Source organism: Triticum dicoccoides, chromosome 1A (assembly GCF_002162155.2).
Source record: "Triticum dicoccoides isolate Atlit2015 ecotype Zavitan chromosome 1A, WEW_v2.0, whole genome shotgun sequence".
Lineage (NCBI taxonomy): Eukaryota > Viridiplantae > Streptophyta > Magnoliopsida > Poales > Poaceae > Triticum > Triticum dicoccoides.
The window spans coordinates 378,840,197-378,848,402 of NC_041380.1; the positions used below are offsets into that span (position 1 = coordinate 378,840,197).

At 42.8% G+C, this 8,206-nt stretch overlaps 2 long non-coding RNA genes across 9 annotated transcripts; one reads left to right on the top strand and one right to left on the bottom strand.

Moving 5' to 3' along the window:
• The first annotated feature begins 823 nt into the window (after nt 1-823).
• Nucleotides 824-1,728, top strand: LOC119274505. The gene is made up of 2 exons (XR_005135184.1): nt 824-1,127; nt 1,203-1,728. It is a non-coding gene; the product is annotated as an uncharacterized LOC119274505 (long non-coding RNA).
• On the bottom strand, nt 1,723-6,432 carry LOC119274513. Of its 8 annotated transcripts, none has more exons than XR_005135187.1 (6): nt 6,276-6,432; nt 5,880-6,184; nt 4,344-5,000; nt 4,204-4,250; nt 1,929-2,049; nt 1,723-1,856 (listed from the first exon to the last, which is right to left on the bottom strand). It is a non-coding gene; the product is annotated as an uncharacterized LOC119274513 (long non-coding RNA). The 8 variants fall into 8 exon arrangements; XR_005135191.1 differs by having other exon boundaries at nt 4,204-4,259; XR_005135190.1 differs by having other exon boundaries at nt 1,738-1,850.
• Between the last annotated feature and the right edge of the window lie 1,774 nt (nt 6,433-8,206).

Genomic DNA, 8,206 nt, shown 5'->3' on the forward strand with positions numbered 1-8,206 from the left:
TCCCCGAGCACTAGCTATCGCCGCGTTGCCGCCCCAAGCTCCACGCCACCGGGAACGAATCAAGCGCCGTCCTAACACCGTCGTCACCGGCTCAGCACCTCCAGCCTTGCATGGACAGCTTCAATGTGCAGTCTCTCTTGCTGTCTCACCTTCTGCCAGCGCATGCAGCGGCGGGGTTGGACGCGTGCGTGCTTGCTAGCTTGCTCTCCGTGCGTACGTACTTGCTCTGCGTGCGTCGCACCGGCCAATGCGCATGATGCGTGTGTGCCTGCTTTTCTGTATGTGTATGCCAGCGTGATGCGTGTGTGCGTTGTTGTGTGTGTATGATATAGATGGCCCGAGTGTGTGCATGCTGTGCTCTGCTCTCTGCTGATCTATGTGTTGGTGCTCCTGCTATATGTTCATGCCATACAAATGAAATTTCTGTTAATCTTCTGACATGTTGAGTTGGTTCTCTCTGTCTTCTGAGGGGGTGAATGCAAAGCAGTCTATTAAGCCAGGCACTATTGCTGAGCTAAATTGACAAAAAAATATTGGTAGCCATAGTTGTAGTTTAAGTAGTAGCGAGTTGTCTGATATGTATAAAGAGCCCGTTGCAACTGAGCCCGTTGCTAAATTGACAAAAAAGGTTACCAGTGTCACTTGATATGTATGAGAATATTAAATGTATTATTAACACGATTAATATTGAACTCTTAAAGTAATGTGGCCCGTTGCAACGCACGGGCGTTCTTCTAGTTCCTATTAGTATATCTCTCCCAGGGCCTATCTACCTACCCCACATAAAGCCACTGTAGTCGTCCCGCCCCAAACCGGCTCAGACGCGCTGCCATGTTCTGGGCCACGGCTCGGGCCTGAGACCATAACGGCCACCGTCCACTGGCCATCTTATCTACTGTGTCTCACCTACCACCCACCCTCCTCTCGATCCTTCCTGCTCCTCTCTCCTTATACCATACAACCTCGCTGCAAGAAACCAGACCGAGGCCATGTGCTCATCAGCTTCTTCCTCGTACCATGAGGCATGAGAGGAAGCTCCTGCTCATCCCTTCCCGGATTGCGGCGGCAAGGTCGTCACCTTTGTCTCGCGGGCCGGAGCCCGGTTCTACATGTGCGTAAACAAGGATGTAAGATTTCTGCTCCAATCACTTAATATGTGCACTCCGCTCTTAGATTTACCTTCTTCTCCACCATGCGCGCAGGCTAGACTAGCGGCTTCATGAGATCCACCGACACTTACCTGCCGAAGCTAAGTTGCTATGACCTGCCCCACGTGCACGGATTGCAGCAGCCGCTGTTGTCCGTGCATCCATCGTCGTCTCTCCAACACAGATCTCGTCGGGAGCAGCCTTTCCCCGACGAAACACAGATCAACCACCAAGCTGCACATGTACGTCCTCAGCCACAGATTCTGCAGTCGGCCCCTCACTCCGGTTCTTCGTGGTGTTGCTCGTCTGACTCTCATCGCGTATTTGGTGCTCCTGGCCGGCAGCAACCTGGTGCTTGTGTTAGCGTGGTTGGTTCTGATTTTCGGGCAGCATAACAATTAGTATTTCTTTCTAGCTAAGTAGAGCCAGGTGGCAGCGTCCAAGATGTACTACGAACATATGTAATCCCAAATAGATTTTGGTACTAAGCGCTAAGTCCTTTATCATTAGCCCTAGTGTTTTTTTGTCTGTAATCTCGTGTAAGCATCGGTTTAAGTAAAAATACTACTGCTGCCAGACATGATCACTGTTCCTACACATTTAATTATCCACGGCACCTTCGTTTTTGTTTTCCAACTCTTCACCATGTGTGCTTCCAATCCAACAGCTTCATTTCGTTTTGTCCTATGGGGGTTGGACAAGCTGAACCTGGGTGGACACGCAGCTTCCTTTTATGTTCGAAATTCAAAAATTTAAACAAGTATGTGAGGGCAAACTCACCGTTGAAGGAAATGACAGCATAAGCGAGGCATTAAATGCAAGCACCCACCACACAATGAAAAACAAACACCTTCCTCAGCACACATGCCATGGTGCTTGCATTCTAAATTCCCCTAGGAATCTGCAGGCATAGTCCAGAGCAAAACTCAGCATCAGCAAAATAATCTGACGCAGATGAACCATCATTGTTTAGAGCAAAACATGAAAAAAAATCAATACTCGGCTGCAACTAATTTAAACATATTTTCCATGTTTCACCCATCATACAGCAATTGTTACAGTACCTCCATCGTTACCAAGTCCTGAAAGTAATAGTCGGATACATGAACATCCGCAAAACATGACAATAGATAATTCTTGAGTTTGATTGGCCTGCAACTACATTCCACCTGCTATAACCTAAGGTCCATTGCCACAGCACTATAATCAGCGTGGGAGTTTGCGACAGCCCGCATTAGACAGCATGCACCTGCCAGCGGACACTACACATTGGCTAGGCATCAGCTAGAGCTGCATCAGCTCAGTCCAAATTCAGATAACATGATCAATGAAAATTAAAGATAAAATGGTCCCTGAAAATTCCCATAACATATAGCATCGGCTGGAGCTGCATTATATTAAATCTGGAAATTCAGTACAGCTTGCACAAAGACCCGTAAGAAAAACAAAATTACAGCATGGTCCCTGAACATTGCAGAATAAGGTAACTACAGTTTAGATGGAATAGCAGAATAATAATCTTTAGATAATGCCCTCAATGCTGACAACTCCACATATATGAGTACAGAGTACTCGTGACACATTAATCTTCAGAATTCATAGGACAACCAGGGTGATGCTTGGTTTCTTGCTGCCTATTGTTTTGCTTCAGAATTCATAGGAGCACTAATGACACATTAATCTTCAGAATTCCAACAAAGTGCATCATGCTAGAATGAAAAGGGGGATCGACTTGTCTACATGCCTTGCAAAATGCCTATTGTAGAACAACCAAAAGAGAACCAACATCATTGTTATGTCAAAGGAGAACAACCAAAAGACGACACCATTACTGTATCAAAAACAGAAAATCAGGATGATCGTGCTAAGTTTCTAGCAGTAGTACCATTCTTGGATGCTCATAAGCGTTTTCGTAATCAGGAGAAAGATACAAAGACAAGGCACTAGTGGACAAGCTGTTTGACGTGTGAAATTCTTTAGACTTTCAGGAAGAACCAAAAGAGATTGCAGCAGCAGTGCGCATGACTAATGGTCGTGTGCTCTACAACTTCAGAACGCCGAAAAGTAAATTAAGTGATGAAACTTTTGCGCAGCCATTTTCTTCTTACTAGTTCCGTTGTCCTTGCTAGGCTATTTCTCCAGAAAAAAAATACTGTTAACCAAACATTTCCCTACATATTGTGGCTGAACTATGGTTTGCATGTTACTACATGGCAAGGCTGATTTCTGGGCTGCAATCAAACATTTCCATGGCAGGTTTATGTACTGAAGGAGTACTATAGTGACAAAATATCTCAGCTAAAAATGAAAACATTTTAAAGATGACTAGCATTGTAGACTCTCACACTAGAAACCGCAGCTTGCTTGTGCTTTGTGGCAGAACAATTGAGGCAGAGTACAAGCACCCAACAACATAACTAAAAGACTAAAACATTGACGGACAACCTGAAAATCAACTACATCTAGTAGTATTAATAACCAGTCACTGGCGCTTCTTAAGCTCTCCTGTATATAAATATATGTACTATTACAAAGCCCCATCTCAGTTCACCCTCTGTCTGTCCAAGTTACTATTACACACAGAGAGTAGATGACCCATGACGGTCCAAATTTTATTTTATGATGACAAGACAGATACATCTGTTGTTAATAAGAAGAAGAAATTCACAACTCAGTGTTGCTAATGCGAGAAGTTTCTCTGTGTAATTTCATGAATGCCATTCATATTGGGGGTTTCATGGCAGCAACAATAACTCATTGTTTTTCCTTTTTCTCTATCAAAACATGAGTAGTACATGCAACATACAGGATTGTCAGGCATGGACCATCATCATCTAGCTAACAAAACTAACATTTACACAACATGGAGTCAAAGAACTCCCACACTAATCTGAATCCATGTCAAATATTCTCTAATTCACACATACACTAGTCTGAAATTCACACCTACTAACTATGTCACAGTAATACGAAATTCACACTTGCTAAATCTATCACAAAACCTAAACTAGTTATTTCACTTTCCTGGATTAAAAGGCAAAGGAGCAACATGTACCTATGTGTGGATCTTGGGCCATTAGGCAAGGAGGCAAAGTGTTGTAGCTGCAGCAACTTCTTAAAAGTCAACATTGATCATATTTTTTAGGCCTTGAAAACACCACCATATAAATGACAGCCATGAAATGAAGAACTTACCGGTAAGTATAGTTATCGGTGCAGCGCCACCCATCATTCTCAGAAATTCAGAGAAAACTCATTCAAAACTCTTGATGGTTCCATCACACACAAGCACTCCAGCCAGGATAACACTCTGGAAATGATTATTCACACCAAGGCCGAAAGGCTGTGTCAAATGTTAACACATCACCGAAAACGTGTACTGCAACCTGCTGCTCCCGCTTACCCACATAAGGTTCTTGATCCTGCCCTCTTTGTCAGCCTGAACTCTGCATGTGAAATGAGGTCCTTTGCTCCAATTTCTGCAAACACCTCCGTCGTTTTCCTTACATCATCATCTGATTGTTTCCTGCTAATCATGCCACACAGATTACACAAAGACCTCTTCGTGAATGGCACATTTTCCAACGATCCAAAAAAACTGCCTACTGTGCTATACACCTTCGCAAGGTTGACATTATTCTGCCGCAAGTGTTTTATCAGGTCCCTCCTGTACACATAAATGTGCTTGTGGGACGGCCAGTGGATTGTCTCACCGAAATTTGGCAAAAGTGAATGGTTATGACTCTCCCATTGCTCGGCGATATACCACCCATTGTCCTCTGTCTATAAAAGCCTTATCAATCCTGGGCATTCACATCGACAGAACATTGTGCTCTCCACACGAGCTTTCCCCTGTAAACATAAACAATGTCTTCAGAGATCTTGTTCCTCAAATAAAAATGTCTTCAGAGATCTTAAGATTCACATAACCTTCATATAATTCAAATCATACGAACATACACATTAATATCGAACATAGCCTTCCTTACCGAACATCTGTAGAAAATTTCCTGCATGCACTTTGTTCTCTGCACATTTAGCCGACTTTACCCATATCTAATCCCAAATCCCTTCTCCCATGAATACACGGTGTAGAAATCGTCGGCTTTACCGCGAACACCCTCACTGCCTTCTCGAACGCTCTTACACGGGTTGGACAAGGTGCCCTGCTTGGCCAGCAACACCAATCCGCAACCGGATAATGGATCACACATGGTTCTGTCAACCATTCTAATCCACCAACCACAAATTTACAATTCAAACTACGGTAACCAATACATTAAACCATGTATTACTAGAACAAAAAATCATAAGCAACAATGCATGCCCATAGACGGCCTGACAATTCAATACTTCAAATTCTTCATAGGAGCAGCACTAAGCAATCATGCTATCAGGAATTAATGCGGGACTCACAGATTAAACTATCAATAACCAGCAACCTGCAGAGGAGCAGCAGTAAGCAATCAGGATTTAATACGGGACTCATAGATTAAACTACCAACAATTCTTCAGAGGAGCAGCAGTAAGCAATCAGGATTTAATACAGGACTCATAGATTAAACTAGCAACAATCCTTCAGAGGAGCAACAGTACAAACCAACCAGCAACAACACCAATTCGTATCACACAATCGTTTTCCACCAGCAAACAATTCAAGCAAGAATGCATAAACCATACAGTCTGAATTTAGTAACAATGGTGTTCAAATTTATACTCCATTCCCCTCACCTCTTATTCGAACCAGGAGCCTGGGGATTCATCTTCCACGTTGACAGCTCAGACATGGGAGGCGAGCTGTCCTTTCTCACCGCTGCCCTCAGCGCCTCGCTGCAGATCGGACCTTCGCCGCTCATCGCCGCTGCCGGTGCAGCGCTGCAGATTCGTCATTGGCCGCATCGCCGCCGCTCCTGACGCCCAGCAGACCCGCTCAAAACCATACCCTCCTGCAGCGCCACCTCCACCACCATTCGCCTTGTCCCATCTACCGGCAAATCTTCCGGCACGAGACTCTTCCGACCTCAAAAATAGTGGATCTGTGGCTTGCAAGCAGAGAGAACTAAGCAGTCTGACCTACAAACTTTAAATCGTGCGGACGCTTCAAGAAATCGCATCGGAGCGGCATACCTGCAGATTGGCTGCAGGAGGAACTCCATGGCGCGTCGTCTCGCCTGTTCTTCTTCTCGCTCCCTCTCTCCTCTTGGCGAAAATGGCTGCGGCGCTGGGGGGAGAGGAGCCATAGATTTGCATTCAAGGCGAGTATGGCGTCCTTTGACGGAAAGTAAACTTTTTTTCTTTCTTCTTTGTTTTCGTTTTTCTCTTTTCCAAAAAAATGGGATTTACAAAAATCATTCACAAATCCATTTTTTCGAAAGTAAGAAAATGTTTGCATTTTACAACAGTTTGTCCATAAAATCAAAAAACTTGTTATCGAATTTCAAAAAGTGTTCTCGTTTCAAAAATTTGTTCACAAATCCCAAAAAAAATTGGATTTCAAAAAATGTTCCCATTTCCAAAATTTGTTCACAAATTCCAAAAATGTTCGGGTATTTCAAAAAGTGTTCCAACTTTTCGAAGATTGTTCATGTTTAAAAAATGTTTCCAAGTTTCAAAAATTGTTCACAAATTCAAAAAAATTGTTTACAGATTAAACAAAATGTTCACAAATTTTAAAAATGTCTCATTTTCTTTTTATATTTACTTTTTTAGATTCCAAAAAGGTTCCAGTTTTTTAAATTTTTGTTCACAAGTTTGAAAGTGATCACATTTTCAAATATTGTTCACAATTTCAAATAATGTTCTTGTTTTCAATTTTGTTCCTTTTTTTATTCACAAAATCTGTTTGTGCTTTTGAAAATTTGTTCCCGTTATCAAATTTTTGTTCTCAAAATTCTATAAATGTTCGGGTTTTCCGAAAAATTTCACGAATTTCAAAACACAAATCTGTGAAAAATGTTCATGTCTTTTGTTTTATTTTTTGAAATTTGAAAATGTGTCCGAGTTGTTAAAAAAATCTTCGTATTTTGATACATTGCTCGTTTGTTAAAAAAATCTGAATTTCGAAGGAAAGTTTGAAAAAACTCAAAAAATTGTCGAGATTCTTCATTGGTATTAGTTCTTATACAAGCACGCTTCATTTTTAGCACCGGGGCTTGTTTGGTCTACTGGTTAGCTACTCTTTTTCGCAACATGGAGGTCCAGAGATCGAGTCCTTGCAGGCTCGCTTTTTTTACATTAACATCGCAGCCCTATTATTGGGCCTGCGTAGTCGGGGGTTCGGTGCGTGCGTCGCGCGGCTGTTTGACGCAGAATGCGTCCAATAGGAGCCCTCGTAGTCTCGTTTCTTTTGCCGGTGCACCCCTCGAATGGGTTCCAATGGGTCGAATTGCGGTTGTCTTTGTGTTTTTGTTATTGTTTATTTTATTTTTATTTTTTCTATAAGAGATGACATGCAATGATGATGCAGTGAGTGTCTTGTCTCCTCATCCTTGAAAATATTTTTTTCACCAGTTGCAAGTCCAGCCTCGACATGCAACTTGGGCCAATCCATTTTTTTGGCTTAGTTGCAGGTTCATCCTTGACATGCAACTAAGAGGCCGACTCATTTTGCCTCGATTTCATGTCCATCCTCGACATGCAACTGAGTATGTCCTTTTTTCTAGGTGCAAGTCCACCCTTGATACATAACTAGGTTTGGCCCATTATTTTACCCTAGTTGCAAATATGTTCTCAACATGTAACTTTAGGGGTCGACCTTTTTTGTCCCAGTTGCATGTCTGCCTCCGACATGCAACTGGGCGTGATCCATTTTTTATGTCCTAATTGCAAGTTCACGCTCGAGACGCAACTGGGGAGGTCAACCCATCCTGCCCGAGTTGTAAGTCCAGCCCCAACATGCAAATGGACCCACCTCATTTTTTGTGTCCTAGTTGCAAATCCACACTTGATACGCAACTAGGTATGGCCCATTTATTTTGTTATAGTTGCAAGTTCATACTCAACATGCAACTCTAGGGGTCGACCCTATTTTGTCCTAGTTGCATGTCCACCTCCGACAT